Raw genomic sequence first — 14,655 nt, forward strand, 5'->3', positions numbered from 1 at the left:
GTGGAAGAACGATGATCTTGGCAGATTTCTCAGCTTTAGAGTCCTATACTTTGTCCAGCTCTTCTCTGCTGCTGCAATCAGGCACGCTGGATGGTGCCCCTGACAGTCTATTCCCACCATCTGTTCGCTTGTTCTTCCCAGGCAATTGCAGGAAAGGAGTGTTGGAAATTCCCTCAATTCCATATCCTTTCTCTTTTCTGGTAAACACCTGCAGTTTCCTGTGTTCCCTTTTCCTCTCAAGGTCCGCTGAGTTCGCCTCTGATTTGTGTTTCTAGCCTTATGTCTCATCTCTCAACTGCTCCAGGGTCACTGGATTCTTAGAGTTCTTCACCATTCTTCCATGAACTGCAGGATCTATCATAGTCAACAACTTTCAGAATAACAAATTGCACCGGTTGGACACTTCATGCAAAAAAAAAAAAAAAAATCCACTTAGTCTTCTTTCTTTCCTTCTGTTCTCTGTGGCTCTTTTTCTTCTTTTTCTATCCTGACTCTCTTCCTCCTGAAGGTCTCACACATGCTGCTTCTGATCCACCACCCTCCCAAGTCTACCTTCATCCAGAATGAAAAAGAATCCTTAAAAGCAAGCATTATTGCCTCTGTTTTACTTTACATTTATTTAGATGTATGTAGGTGTTTTGTCTGCCTGTATGTCTGTACATCACATGCATACATTTGGCCAGAAGAGGGCACTGAACTCCTTAGGATTGAAGTTAGAGTTAATTGTAAGCCACCATGGGGGCACTGGGAATCAAACTCTAGTGCTCTAGAAGAACAGCCAGTGCTGTTAACTGTACTTGGAATTTTTTTTTTGGGCTGCCAACCAGCTCCCAAATAAAGACATGGAGACTTATTGTTAATTATGAATGCTTGGCCTTAGCTTAGGTTTGTTTTGTGCTAGCTCTTTTTAACTTAAATTAACCCATTTCTATTAATCTATGTGATGCCCTAAGGCTTGTTTACCTCATTTACATACTGTCCACCCTGCTTTCCTGCTTCCTCCATGTCTGTCTGTCTGGCCCCCAGCTGGCTGCCTGGCTCCCCTTTTCTCTCTGCCCACCAGCCCCGCCTATCCCTGCTCTGCCTAGCTAATGGCCAGTCAGTTTTTTATTAGACCAATCAGGTGCCTTAGGCAGGCAAAGTAAAACAGCAACACATCTTTACATAATTAAGCCAATTCAGCATAAACAAAAGCAACACACATATTTACTTAGTTAAGCAAACATTCAATTACACAACAGTTAACCACTGAGTCATCTCTCCAGTCACCTCTATTTTATTTTTAAAAGAAAACTGTGCTTCAGAATTACTTAGCAACTCTGAGTCCTAGAAGTTACAGATCCAGTTTTAAGCTGGAGTCAATACCCAAACTCATGTGTCCCCATAAAATGCTGAGTATGTTTAGTATCAGTCCCTTGTAGGTCAACTGGGAAGGATGAAAGGTATTCCTTCTCAGAGTTTTGGTCCAATAATACATGGTTTACTTTGCTTTTTGTTTATTGCCTTCTTTGTCTTAATTTGGATTTCCTAAGTCTGACATCACTTAATTATTACACCGGTAAAGTAAAAGTAATTTTTGCAACCATAGAAGCCAGGACTGCTCTGCATTTTAACGTGTTCATGCTTTCTAAATGACACTCTTGCATAAATGGGACTCTTCCTAAACATCTTCGTTTTTTTCAAGTATTAGGGGGAAACCTATGAGAAACATTCCTAGATTAACTGGGATGCTTCTAAACTGAGATATATAACATATTCAATTCTACAGGATCTCTGTGAGCTAAGAAAGCCCAAAAATGGTGCCTTGCCCTGGGAAGAACAGAATTAAGAGGGTGAGTCCCCAGTCACCCTGAGATACATGAGTTAGGGGAAGCTGTTGAAGATCAAGGCTGACACCGAATAGAAAGTTGGGCTGTGCTTTGTTGTGTGGAGATCTTAGAAGCATAATTCTGAGCTGACCATTCACTCACTCACAGATCTTACACCAAGCCAATTATTACTCGAAGTTCAGTCTTGTACTTCAAAGGCCATACAAGAAGAAATGCAAGAAAAAGTTTCTTTCTAATGATTTTAGAGATTCACTAGTTGCTTTGTGATTAGTCACAACATAGTGCTAAGGAATAGCCTTCTTTTGTAGGCTCAACCTATCTCCAAACATAGCTTATGGTAAGTATAGTCTAATCGATGCATATTTCAAAACTGGACTGCACATGGAAAGTAAGTAAAGTTCAGGCAACTTGGGACAGTGAAGATACATGGGATAGAGGAAATGAAGAAAGATACATAAACCATCAAATTGCTGAGAATGTTTCTGAAGGCAAATGGACCAAGCAGAATATGGACAAATTTTCTTTAAAAAGGAACCAAAATTGGTATTGAAATGAACACAAACAAAAAACTTACTAGCACTAAACAAGGGTCAGTTTTCAAGTGTTTGTGTGTATTTTTAGTTGTTGAGTTCTAGATTGGTCTATTTCAACTGTTCTTTCAGCTGATAAAAAAAGGCTAGAGAGAAAGAATAGGGAGACCTGAATTCATGAATTCATGGGACATACATCGTCTAAGTGATTTTTTTCTTTTCTTTCTTTCTTTTTTTGTGATTTTGTTTTGTTTTGTTTTTTGAGACAGAGTTTCTCTGTGTAGTTTTGGTGCCTATCCTGGATTTCACTCTGTAGACCAGGCTGGCCTCAAACTCACAGAGATCCACTTCCCAAGTGCTGGGATTAAATGTGTGTGTGGTGATATTTTAATGGTGCTGAAATGTGATTTTATTTGTATGTTAATAAATAAAGTTGCCTGGAGATTAGAGGTCATATAGCCATTAAGCAGAAGTCCAGTGATGGTAGCAAACGCCCTTAATCCAATCACATGGCAGGCAGAGTCTCTGTGTGGTCAAGAACCTAGCTAAACTTGGTGACCTGAGTCTTTAATCCCAGTACCAACCATAGAGACCTGGAGGTCTGTATAGACAGGCAGTAATGAGGAAGTTTCGTGGTTGGGTTTAGAGCCAATGAGGAGGCAGAACAGAAAGACAATAAAAAGACAAGTAAGGCAGGAAGAAACTCTCTCCTCTGGGGAAGCAATAGTGTTGAGGTGATAAGATAAGGTAGTGTGACTCTCTGAGCTATTTACTTCTGTATTTGGCTCTGTGTTTCTTATTTACTAAGACTGTTTAGAATTTTGTCTACAGGTGTGTTGCACCATTGCATGTCAAAGCGATTTCTAAGAACTGAAAATGGAAATGTGGTGGTCCAAATCTCATGAAACTAGAGTACACATAATGAAAATCTCTTTAAACAGGTGGTAAAGGGGAGTGATGCTGTATGTTGAGCTGGTAGAATGCTTGCCTAGCTTGCATGAAAGTGCTAGGTTCAATCTCCACACCACATCAACCTGGTGTGGTGTTGTAGACCCTATAGAGTCAGCATTTGAGAGGCAGAGGCAGGGAGATTAGGAGTTCAAGAGCATACTCAGCTACGTCGTGAGTTCGAGCTTATTCTCGGATACAGACAAAAAAAGAAGAAGGAAGAGAAGGAGAAGGAGGAAAGGAATAGAGGGAGGGGTAGGGGGATGAAGGAAATGAAAAGAAAGTAAAAGGAGCTGAAGAAAGAAAGAGGAGGAAGAAGAGGACGGATAGAAAGAGGAGGATGAGCAGGAAGAAGGATGGCTGGAAGATAACGGCTCATAGAAGAGAACATCAAGAACTGGGTTCCTGGTGATCCATCCTAAATGGATAACTTCCCTGTTACAGGTAACAGTGAAGGTTGATGTAAAGACACAAAGCTTTAAAACCACACAGGAAAACTTCAATAATCCCTGGGTATCTACAGTGAGTTAAATGTTCCAAGGTATATTCATGTCTCTAATCCTCATTTTTGTTCTTACAAGAAGAGCAATGTGTATGACTCATCGTTTACAGGTCAGGAAATGGGAACTCATGGAGGTCAAGTGGCTTGTATTGTGCCATAGCTAGCTAATGGTAGAACAGGGTGACAAATCTTTTAACCATTCTGCAGTATTTTTCAGCCGTATCTCTCTGGCAAAACAAATATTAATCTGCAAGCTAAGTTTTGCAATCTGAGACAATGACTGAAAACATTTTACCTGCCCTATGTGGGTGGACTCCTCACTTGACCCTCCCTCATCTCAGTTGCATTCATACTGCCTAAGTCCTTCACAGCGATGTGAAAGAGATACCTCACATTTCTCCTAGTTCCTATTGATTCGTCTCTTGACTTAAGACTTCTCCTTCAGGGAAGGCTTTGTGAACTCCAACTGCCTTACATCCTTTACTATATTTGTATTTACTAGTCTAACAATTTTGTTTTATATTCATTCAGGTCATTAGTTCAGCTATGTCTCTTTCTCCTACTAACCTTAAAGTACCATGAAGGCAAGCCAGTGTTGACCTTACTTCCTATATTTCTATCCTAGTCCAATAACTGACCTGGAGAAATTATCTATTTAAACAGTTAAGAGGTTCTGATTAAACAGGCTGAGGTTCTGATGTGGAAATCCTGGTCATTCTGAAGTAATTTGCTCATGCTGAAAATTAAATCTAGATCATATCCCCATGTTTGAGAATCACTTCATCTGTGTGTAAATCTGGATCCCAATCACTAGCTATTTGGATTCAATTCCTATGAAGCAGAGCCTGGAAGTCTTTGTTTTAACATTAAGCTTCTTAACTGTGTCTAATACACTAATACAGCATTTTGAAAACATTGCCAAGATCCAGATAATTCCAAAGAAAGTAAGCAAAAAAATACTATTCTACCCTTGGGTTATATCCAAATTAAAGATAATTGGTAGGAAGAATAAAGCATGCCTATAGAGTTTGGTGGGGCTGCAGAAGACAAGCAGTGAAGACCTGAAAGGGTTTAGAACAGCTCTAAAGTATGAGGCAGTGAAATTCTGAATTATAATGCTGTTCCTCTTTATTATCCCCTCAATTTAATTTGTCAGGGGAAAGCATGTGTCTATTTGCTTCTATATATCATGAAAACACCTTCATTCTATGTGAAATACAAAGAAACAAAGCATAGCAAAATTGATTTAAAAAAAGTGATTTTTTTTTCTGAGAGCAATTCCAGTTTGAATGTTTAGTGTCTTTATAGGGAAGATGACCTTAAAAAATCAATCAACTACTCTCAGTAAGTCTTGGGATTTTTTGTAGCCAAAATAGTAGAAGTAGAATATTTACCCTGAGACAATAAACTGAGGGCAGCATTCAGTCTTAGTTGGCTTCTGGATGCTTCTGTGAAGGTTGCTGGGGTGCTTTATTCTTACCATCAATAATGATTTTTGGAAATTTCCTAATCTTGATATCTCTGCCAAGCTGGTCAACATCTCCACAACCAATTCTTCACAGAGGCTCTCTGACTTGTTACTTACACAAAAACTCCTCATTAATGAACATTAATCATAGAGATTTGGGCCCTATAAAATAATCATCCCTCATGTTCTCTCTAACCAGCAACAAACCATCATTATATAATGAACTTTACAAAGGCTTTAGTTATTCTGGGACACAATTTTTTTTCTTCTGTAGATATCTAAGTATGTTAGCATGATATTGGCATTCTGTTGTCTAGAATGGAAGGACCATAATTCTACTTAAGAAATTTATGGCTGAAAATCAGGAAGGATCATATCACTGGAGAAAGTAAGAAAAAGTAGAACTAGCAATTAAACTACAGATCAATCTCATGTGTAAGATGTGGGATATCCATGAAGGATACAACAGAAATAAAATGGGCTGTTTGGAGGAGCGTGGTGGGAACTGTTCACAAAGATGTGGAGGGGTTGTGGAAAACCACAGGGAACTTCTCTGAAGGGTGTAAAGAAGGAGGCAAGATGGAGAGGGAGGATCAGTGTAACCAGAGCCTGAAGGTGCTGAAATCGTGGGATATAGGTCACCCTTGAGAAGGTTGAAGGGAACACAGCCACTACCAACCTAAGAGGAAGGTAGGAGAATAATCATTGAGGATATTGCTCTTCTTGGTCCTGCCAGTGACTTTCTCCCTGTATCTTGAGATTTCTGTAGGGAAATAAACCTTATGTCGTGATTAAAAATCAGCAAATTTTTATTTATGTCATCTTACAGGATGTTCTCTTGATTGGGCACCCTCAAAATCCCAACTATTCCTAGGACTGTTGTCAATATACCATCGCTAGTTTCTGCATCTCTTTTGGTATGTAATTGTTACAACCAGTATTCCCGCAGCCAGGCCTTTCCTGTTGTTGGTGAAGCAGCCAGGACAGGATGTAGAAACGCCTTGACAGAGCATGTGTGGCCTGATGAGAGAGAAACATCTTCGATGTCAAATGTTAACTCAAATGATAAAATTATGGCAGCTTTGCAAGTTATGGAGTTCATAAGAATCTGTTTAACCAGCATCTTCATGGGTATGTATGTATCTAGGTATCACCAATCAACATTGTAGGGTCATCAGTTTTTCTAGCTAGAGCCTGTTGGTGTGAAAATTCCACTTTGGTTGAACACTCAAGTAAGTATCATTGGAGTTAGGCAACCAAAACTACCAAGTGTCTGAAGATCAAATGTGTCAGAAAGACCATAGCTTATAAGACTTTATTAGTTACCAGTGATTCTCTACTCTTCATAATTACACCTTTAATCCCTTATTTCAATGCATCTCAATTTCTCTTTCAGATTGTGTGTGTGCGTGCGTGCGTGCGTGCGTGCGTGCGTGTGTGTGTGTGTGTGTGTGTGTGTGTGTGTGTGTGTGTACCTGTGTGTGTGTAGGCCAGGCTGGCCTCAAACTCACAGAGATCCACCTGTCTCTGCTTTCTGAGTGCTGGAATTAAAGGTGTGCGCCACCATTGCCCATGTATTTTTACAAGACATATAGGAAATTTTGAAAATATTTATAAAAGAAATTTTGGTGTTACTTGGTCATCATTTGCATTTACTAGATCTTTAAGTTGAATTCTTCAAAGAAAGCTGTAATAATTTAAGCTCCCAATAACAACCCATGTTATTGTGGGGCCAATGCTATCCACTTAAAAATTTCTAGCAGCTCTGATGGGTAACAGTATTATTTCATATTTTTTGCTTTTAATTTGTATTTCTCTAATTACTAACGACACCGAATGTCTTTTTTTTTAATTAGTGCAGTTTTGCCCTAGGTAAGATGACAGTTGCACATTTTGAGTTAATGACATACTACATCGGTAAAGCACACACTGAAATCAACCAGAACAGAAAAGGAGGGAGGTGATAGCTAATCCAATTTCAAGGTTTGAGAGGTTGTGCAATCTGGAAGGCAGCCACACACTTAGATCTCATTAGATCTCATCACTGGGACTATCTAAGAAGCACAGACATTTTTCATTCAAAGGAAATCATCCTGCCCTCCTCCGTGGACAATCTCACCTCATCTATAGTAGCAATGTAAGCACATCAGTGCCTGGAGCATCCAAACTCTCCTGCCAGATGAACAAACCTGCCTGCTTCCTTGTCTTTTCTCCATCTATTCATAGTGAAGACATGTTCTTGACCTATCAAAGGTCAGTTCCTCAGACCTCCACCTGTTCTCTGCTTTCCCTCCCATCTAATCAAATTGAGGACTTTCATAAGTTTCCCATCCCTCTATTTCATCACTTTCTTTTCTGAATTAATTCCCAGAGCCTAAAAATGCTCTGTTTTCTTTGGTTTTGAGAAGCAAAAATAATCAAATAGGAAGCTTTATTTTTTTTAAGCTACACAACTTCTGTAGCACGAATCTTAGGTCTTATGAATAAAAACAAACCTGGAGCCAGGTATTGGGGTAAATGCCTTACCTGGTCTTGATACCACCTGTATAACATTTACAGAACAGCATCTTTGGACACAGATGAACTCGTTTTCTCCCATTCCACAAGAAACAGTCTCATCCGGTCTTCTCTGTGCCCACTGTTTTTATTACAACAATGTCTTACATACAGAAAAGGCCAACACGTGCTTTCTCTCCTCCCTTGATGTCTCAGCTGTCATTAATATAGTTGGTTACTCCTTTCTTATGAAATCTTCCCCCCTCTGCTCTTTTCCCTTTCTTGTCATGCTCACCATCTTATTAGGAGCATATTAGACCTTTTCCTGGTCTCTAAATACTAAAATTCTTTAAGGAATGAATTTAGGCCATTTTTACATTCACTATCTGAATTCTTCTCCCAAATATTCTCTAGTTTGAAATCTTTACATGCTAACCATGCTAAAACTGTATTTCTAAACTTTCTTTTCCGCATATGAAAAACTTTTTTAAAATCTCCAATGACTTGCTGGCTCTTCTCATAGCCATTCTGTGGTCTGTTGGTCTTATATATGTAAATGGCTCATTTTTTCTTTTTTAAAGATTTATTTATTTATTATGTATACAGTGTTCTGTCTGTGCATATCTCTGCAGGCCAGAAGAGGGCACCAGATCTCATTACAGATGGTTGTGAGCCACCATGTGGTTGCTGGGAACTGAACTCAGGACCTTTGGAAGAGCAAGCAGTGCTCTTAACCTCTGAGCCACATCTCCAGCCCATGGCTCATTTTTTCAAGCAAACATCCATATCTGATAAGTCATGAGATCCTAGGAGGAATGACGTGCTGCTCCTGCATTGTTCCCACTGCATATTTCACTTGGAAGGATTGCAATAGACAATCAACTAGGCCGTTCATTTTATTTTTTGTCTTTCTACGCTCATTTATTTTCCATAGGGCGTTTAGTCTTTTAAAAACTCCCAAAGCTGTTTGCTTTATAGTTCCTTCACATGGAACATTCTTTAGCTATTCACATGATTACATCTTGCTCATGATTTAGCTTATGTCACCAACAAAGGGGAGGTTTCTGTACAGACACTTTCTAAGTAGCTTCCTCAGGCTATTCTCTAGCAGAGTGCCTCACTGGATGACTAATAGAAAATATCGTAAACTATAATGATTCTGTTTACATAGTGTTTAAATTGTATTTTTCTGTGCTAGTAGGCCATAGAAGAGATTCCACCCAATAAGTACATTTAGTAGAAGAATGCCAAACTCTGTTCTAAGACCCCTGGGAGATGACAGGCCAAATAAATACCCAACACTGAGAGATATAGACCGTAAAACTTGCACCTACACCCCTGCACACACTTGCAGCACTAAGTAGACTCCATTGGTTTAAAAAGCACAGCACATGAAGCTGGGAAGAAAAAGTTGTAGTGGGGATTGGGGAGAGGCTGGAGGGGAGGGGATGGTGGGATTGGGGAGAGGCTGGAGGGAAGGGGATGTTGGTGGATTTGATCAAATCATATTATATGCAGGTGTGGAATTCTCAAACCATAAAAAATTGGTATCCCCAGAAACATAACACCACAGACAAAGGGTGAGAGTGGGATCTTAGGGATGGAGGCTGGTCACAACATAGGCTGAAGACAGAAGAAAAGGTGAGTGAGTTTAATGGCAAATGAAGAAGAAGAAGTAAGTAGAAACAGAAGGAAAACAAAATCTTTCCTAGATCCAAGGTGTGACTTCGTTAATAAAAACAATCATTAAATAAAGGACAGAAACACATACAAATAAATATATTGTCTAAATAACACCCCTCAACATCATTCAAATATTAATAAGAACTACCTAAGAGATGAAGGAATTGACCAATCTGCAAATGGATAATGCAAACAACTAAGAGAAGGTTTATGATTCTGTGGTCTATAAGGAAGCAATGAGACTGTAAAACCAGAGATGTAAAATTTTAGTGATATTCTAAGTGTATATAAAATCCAAGCTACTATTAAAAATAAATTCAGAAAGCATAGGACTTCTCTAAAATAGAGTCTCAAATTCTATATGAAATGTTAATAAAATTGGGAAACTGGAAGAGTAAGAAGAGAATTCTTTCACAAGCATTTAAATTAAAATGATTTTATTTTTGGAGTTCGCAACTGCAAAACAAAAACAAAAACAAAACAGTGTTATCTTTCCAGTTCCTACCCATCTGCCCTCCCATTTGAATCTGTCTCCTTTCTGTCTCTCATTAGAAAACAACAACCAGTTGGTTGTGATAGTGCACTACTTCAATCCCAGAGCTTGAGAGGCAGAGGCAGGCAGATTATTGTGAGTTCCAGGCTAACCTGGTCTACAGAGTGAGTTCCAGGTCAGTCAGGGCTGTTACATAGAGAAAACCTGTCTTGAAAAAAACCACAACAACAACAACCAATCTTCCAAAGTATAATAATATAATATAATATAATATAATATAATAATTATAATATAATATAATAATTATAATATAATATAATAACTTAAAACAAAAACTAACATCAGAATAGAGCAAAACAAACAAATCAAAGAAAAGAGCCCAAGAAAAGGTACGAGAAACAGAGATGAAGAAACCAAATCATTCACAAACTCAGTAATAAAAACACTAAACTGGGAAACATAATAATGGAGCAAAGGATGTGCTGGGTAAAAAGAGAGAAAATGTATATATAATAAAATAAATAAAAATTAAAATAAGATTAAAAACAAACAAATAAACAAGAAAGAAAGAAAGAAAGAAAGAAAAAAAGAAAGAAAGAAAGAAAGAAAGAAAGAAAGAAAGAAAGAAAGAAAGAAAGAAAGAAAGAAGAAAGGAAAAGAAAAATCCTGACATGACATTGTGAGACAAGGAATCACCAAAGATATTTGAGTTCATTTTTTGTTGGCCATCTACTGCTGGGCATGCAGCCTACCCTTAAGAGTAGTTTGCTTTCCCTCTAAGAGTCCCTTGAAGAAAACTAAATTTTCATTTGCAAGTGATTACCAATCAGACATTGCATCTAGGTTAAGGATGGGGTCCTGTGTCCACGTCTCCTTTCAGCTCTAGGACCCCATCTGGTGAGACCCATGCAGCATGTGCATGCTGCCTCATTCTCTGTGCATCATATGTACATCAATCATGTTTATTTGGAGTGCCTTGTTTTCTTGGAGTCCTCCATTCTTTCTGTCCCTTACACTCTTTCTGCCTCATCTTCTGCAGGGCTCCCTGAACCCTGAGTGGAGGGATTTGATGGAGACATCCCATTTAGGGCCAAGTGCTCCAAGGTCTCTCACTCTCTGCATGTTGTCTGGCTGTGGGTCTCTAATTGTTCCTATTTGCTGCAGGAGGGAGCTTCTCTGCTAATGGCTGAGCAAGGCACTGATTTGCTTCCTTGATGGAATGCTGTCCTTTGATATTCAATAGTGATGTCTGACCATAAGACTAAAAGAAGTTAATTACTAATAGGCAAATAATTAAAGACAACTTCAATGGGAGAGGTGAAAAAAACTAAGATGAGGGAATTCTGGGAGCCCAATGAGACCCAAGGGTGCATTTAACAGCAAATTGTTCAATGCAGAACAGGTTTCATTGAGGAGAAATCTTACAAAACAAGAAGTAGCAGAGGATTCATGGTACCTGATCTCTGTTCTCCGTGGGAAGGAACAGAAAAAGGAGAACAGATCATTCCTCCTCTAGCATGTACATGGTGAGGTGGGACCATCCAGATTTCTATGTAACAGTGGTGGCTTCCTCCTTCAGAAGCTAATTCTATTGGAAATCCAGCTCTTCCAGGCATCTGAATCAGCCTTGCCAGACTATCAGAGTCCCTAGAGCCACCTGAAATGTCTTTCACTGCCCAGTAGAGAAGGAATCTCAAGAAGCTGAGAGTAATCAACTCTTTTCAAGTGCCGCTTGTAAGCTGGGGACCAGAGTATTGCATGTAAGGAGAGAAAGCTTAGCACTCCCCTTGACAAGGAGAAGAGGGGCCCCTGGGCCTAACAACTTCTATATGGTTAAGGCGTTGCCACCTACTTTGTGGCAATTAACCACTGTTAAAAAAATAATGACACAAAGTTGTGTGGATAAGGAAAGGGGGTGAATCTGGGAAGAGTTTGGGGTAGGGGTGAATATGATCAAGACTCAGAGGACACCCTCAAAGGACTACTAAAAAATTCTGAGCATCTAGCAAAAGAAAAGATGAGGACTGAGAAATGATAACAGGATTTATCAATCAGGCCGTCACAAGGTCTCAGTGGATTTCTGGAGGAAAAGCCTGAGTGAAATACAATCAAGACCACTTTAAGAAGAGGAATTGGAAATAGTGAGTGTAGAAAACCTTTGAAAAGTTATGTGGCTAAGAGAGGGATAGGGTGAGTGGTATGCCCTACCAGAGGAAATCAGATAAAGTACAGCTTTTCTTCCTAAAGTAGTGGTTGTTAACCTTCCTAATGCTGTGACCCTTTAATATAGTTCCTTATGTTGTGATGACCCCTGACCTTAAAATTATTTTTGTTGCTACTTCATAACTATAATTTTGTTACTCTTATGGACTGTAATGTAAATATCTGTAACATAAGATATCTGATACATGACCCTCCCCCAAGGGGGTCTTGACTCACAGGTTGAGAACCACTGTCTTGAAGTAAAAATAAATATTGTACTGTCTGCTTCCAGAGATGATACAAAAGGAGCAAACACTAATAACAAAAGATGGGGAAATAGCAAGGCCCTGAGTGAAGTGAGCTTGTGCACAAGAGTCTTGCTTTCATAGACAAAAGGAAGTTAAACTACTGTAATGAATGTAGCAACATATTACATATGGACTGATGCTGAAGGTATCAGACTGATGATGGTAGATATGTTGGTTGGGGTGCACAGCGGATCTACAGGCATTCTTGAGTCTTCCACTTTTCTTAGCGATATCAATGGACAGTGAGGATGGACAAGCCATGATGGACGTTTGAGGGAGATAGGAAGTCTAAGTAATCAACAGAACTTACAGGATCTTGTACATAATTGGTAAGTCATTCTTGATGGACTCTGACTGAGACTGAGTAGCATTAGTCAGAAAATAAGTAGCTAAAAATCTTAAGCATTATTCATCCAGAAAATAATTTAATCAAAATGCATTCAGGAAAAAAAATATGAGCATGTCTGAGCATATGGCTCTCATAAAGCCCAAATCCTGAGTTATCTTTTACGACTTAACACAGAAAAGTTGAGTTTTAACATGTTTGCTTTGCATTGCAACATTTCCCCTGGGCTGCTATAGGCCAATTCCCTTCTAGACTCTCTGCATTTTACTTTAGTTATTATTTAACAGGAACAGTATCGGCTATGAGGCTCATCCAGGGGAAGGTTCAGTTTGTGGTTTCTGTTGATAGAAGTGAGATCCCTCTTTTCTTTGTTTCTCCTCCCATCCCCCAACTCCCCCACCTCTGCCCTCCCTAACTTTTTCCTATGACTAGAGAGGAAAGCCCAGCCTTTCCTGGTTCATGTCTGTGACACTGAGTCAGGAGGCCGTGGACATATGGAGAGTCAGCTGAGAAGTTAAAAATCTAGGTTAGCGCTCCCTCATAGAGAATTAGTAATGTTAAGTCTGTTTCAGTGCAGCCATAAAAATGAGTAATTTCTCTATCCCTAAAGAACACGGAGTCATCCCTGTCTCACCCATCCCTGTGGAAGTTAAAAGGAGAAAGAGACAGAGCTTTACAGATCATCTCACTTTGAGCATCTAATGTTTCCAAAAAGATGTTAATTTTAAAAGAAGTACTAAGGACGTGGTAGCCAGGAGCAGATCTCTGTGAGAAACATTTGACTTGGACTTGAAATGGATGATAAAATACAGATGATGGATGGGAAAGAAGAAAATTACTTGTATAAACCAAACTCTATGCTTGGTGTTCTTAGGATTCTTGATGCTTTGATTCATTAAATGTTGATTTCACACATGGTACACTTATTAGTTTTCTAATAACAGCAAGCAGAGTATAAGAGGGCTCTCATGCAGTAATCTGCTGTCCTGATAAAATACTCCCAAACTCTTATGAGACTTCCTGCGGCTTACAGTTATGGGGACACATAAACAAAAGTAAAGAGAAAATAAGTCAATTGTGTCCCAGAGCCCACTGGCCTATGCAATGATATTCGGCCCCCATGGCTTCTATTTGCTAATGCAACCCTGAAACTGATTACTTTTTACATGAAAACTGCATGTTTTCAAGAAAAAAAAATTGAGATGTCAATCCTTCAAAGGAGGAAAAAAATAAGTTATACCACACATAAGAGACATGTGGTCCTTTAGAACCATTCACTCATTTTTAAAAATAGGTTTAAAGGAGTCACTGAAGACATGAATTATCTTTATCCTTGATACTGTAATTTGTCAATATTATCAAACTAGAAAGCTTAAAAAGTACATGGAAATGAAGAAAAAAATTATCACCCTACACACTGTCTTATGCCTTAAAATTTGTCATGAGAAACACTAATCAAAAATTTGTTGCAGTTACACAGATTATTTAACTGTTGAGCAAATTCAGTCATATGTGTATATTATATACTATTATATATGTTATTATAATACATATACTATATATGCAACATACACATAATATGTTGTATACATATATTATTATATGCATATTATTATATATAACATGTATATGTGATTATATTAGATCTTATAATATATAAATGCATTATATGTACTTATCTGATTGATTGAATGAATGAATATGACTGAATGCATATGACTGAAATGAATATGTATGACACATAGAATATAAATTGTATATATATTCTCTATGTACATATTCTATAGAATTTCATTCATTTTAGATGATGATGTCTAGACTTACTTATTTGTGGCATTATATACTCTCCA

At 38.5% G+C, this 14,655-nt stretch overlaps 1 non-coding gene across 1 annotated transcript; it reads left to right on the top strand.

Annotated features, from left to right (window-relative positions):
* Window positions 1-11,700: 11,700 nt before the first annotated feature.
* LOC114697372 lies at window positions 11,701-11,827 on the top strand. The gene has a single exon (XR_003735155.1). It is a non-coding gene; the product is annotated as a U6atac minor spliceosomal RNA (small nuclear RNA).
* The last annotated feature ends 2,828 nt before the right edge of the window (window positions 11,828-14,655 follow it).

This window comes from Peromyscus leucopus, chromosome 11 (genome assembly GCF_004664715.2).
Source record: "Peromyscus leucopus breed LL Stock chromosome 11, UCI_PerLeu_2.1, whole genome shotgun sequence".
Classification (NCBI taxonomy): Eukaryota; Metazoa; Chordata; class Mammalia; order Rodentia; family Cricetidae; genus Peromyscus; species Peromyscus leucopus.